Below are 2,308 nucleotides of genomic sequence, written 5' to 3' on the forward strand. Positions count from 1 at the left end.
TATATGGTATTCCCACGCCACTCTTCACTGGGCATTCTCAAAGCAACAGATCCAAACAAAGTCTGAAGACCACCCAGGCAATAACCTTGGGTTAGCAGCCATCTAGCTGCGTCTTCTCACACTAACGTGGAGACCAAGGTTGGTGTTTCCGTTCCTTAAATCTGCTACAGGGGACTTGAAATAATGGCCAGCTCCCTTACCGGGTGTTCCACATTGAACCTTTCTGGTGTGGTCTCTGAAGGATGTTGTGTGCCTGAAAGGACAGAGTCCAAGTTCCAAGTAAGCTATAGCATAAGGCCTGGGTCACCAAATGTAGATAGGAAACAGGAGGAAATGTCCAATTTGGAACGCAGTACCATGTACTGTATAGTCCCCGCCTGGGTTTTATGTAACTATTGGTAAGGGTGTTTCTCCAATGGAAGTTTGCTCCACATAGTTTACCCATCAACAGCGGTGCGATCACTTCTGTGAGGCAGAAATTCCCCTCCTCCATTTGAACTTGACTTTCCAGTAAGGTTCTCTTATCACTCTTGTAAGAGTGTCTGCTGATTTAGAGTGACCTTCGAACAGTTTTGTATGGCAGCAACTGAGTGGTCTTTCCTTCTGCCCGCAGCTTGAGAGACTGCCCCAGCTGAAGATCGAATTGCTCCACACCCACCATCATTAAAAAAAATTAGACTATATTTCTGGGTGTAAGGTGTTTTGATTTGCATCTCCCAGATAGGTAGTGATTATGAGCATTTCCGTATATGTTTGTTAGCAATTTGAGTGTCGTCCCTTGTGACCTGTCTATTCGTGCCCTTTGTTCATCTTTTAATTGGATTATTTGTTTTTTTCTTATTGAGGTGTTCCAGGATTCTATAGATTTCGTTAATAAGTCCATTGTCCATTGTGTCCTTGGTAAAGATTCTCCCCACTCCACACCCCCTCCCCAACCCCCGCCAATCTGTGGCCTCTTATTTTACTCTTTTGATGAAGTCTGTTGATGTTCATAAGTGTTTTATTTTTAATGAGTTCCAGTCATCTGTCTTCCACTACATGAGCTTCCTTTACTATATCTGCTAGTCTGTGTATGCCTTGCAACAGGTCCCACAAGTCTGTCCCACTTTTCTTATTGATGACCCTTATGGCTTTGGGGCTACCTTCTAGTTCTCTCATCCAGGTATGCGTCCTCTTTGAGTCTTCTGCAGACAGAGATACAAGGCTTCCAGCACCATTTGTTGGAGAGGGTGTCTTTTTCCTGTTTAATGTGTTTTGATCCTTTATAAAGAATCAGTTGCCTAGAGGTGGATGCGTTCATGGCTGGGGTTTCTACCCTACTCCATTGGTCCCCCTGTCTCTTACTGTAGCAGTACCAGGCTGCTCCGACTGCTGTGACAGCGGAGTAGGTTTGGAAGTCAGGTAGTGTAAGTCCTGATACTTTGCTCTTCTCTCTGAGAAGTCTTCTGCTTTTCCTGAGCCTCCTCATTCCTATTTTATTGAGAGTCTTTATCCTAAATTGGTATTGTCACATGCTTCTCCTGCGCCTGTTAACATGGCATGTGGTTCTCCTCTTTCACCCTGTCGATGGGGTGGATTTCGCTGACTGGGTTTCATTGTTGAGTCGTCCTTGCTTCCCTTGGATGAATGCCACTCAGTCAGGATGGGTTATTTTTTTGACATGTTGTTGGATTCCATTGGCCAGGATTTTGTTGAGAATTTCTGTGTCTATTTTGCATGAGGGCTGTATTGTTCTCTCTGTGGATCTCCACTGGGTTTCAGTATCAGGGTTCTGTTCACGTCATATAATATGTTTGGGGGGGGGAGGTGTTGATATGGAGGGGTCAGGGAGAAAAGAGGGAAATGAGTCCAAGATGTCCAGGAAGGAAAAGTAATATCTGAAACTTCCCTTTCCCTCATAAAATTACATGGATTTATAAAAGTGCTGCTGCTGCGTGGATTCTTTCAGTGTTGCAAAGCAAGAACCGAGGTGCTGAAGAAATCAGATGGTGAGTGCCTGGGGTATTAAAGGTTTGTCTTTAAGCAAGCAGCCATCTAAGCGAGAAGCCAATGAAGTCCACACAGAAGAAGCATACCAGTTTGTGTGGTTCAAAGATGACAATTACAAAATTTCAATATGGTAAAGAGAAAAGTATCAGAGCTAAAATTATGAACACCCAATTTGGAGAAGGCTATGGAGGACAGTGGGATCCCCAAACCCATCTGCAGAGTATCTTGTCGGACTAAGCTGCTGGCGCAAGTTCCAAACAGCCTTACTGTCAGGCAGAGACCATTGCAATCCTATTTACGTGGAGTCAAACTCGCCATC

Source organism: Echinops telfairi, unplaced genomic scaffold (genome assembly GCF_000313985.2).
Source record: "Echinops telfairi isolate 266 unplaced genomic scaffold, ASM31398v2 ScPeMD7_7424;HRSCAF=8462, whole genome shotgun sequence".
NCBI lineage: Eukaryota > Metazoa > Chordata > Mammalia > Afrosoricida > Tenrecidae > Echinops > Echinops telfairi.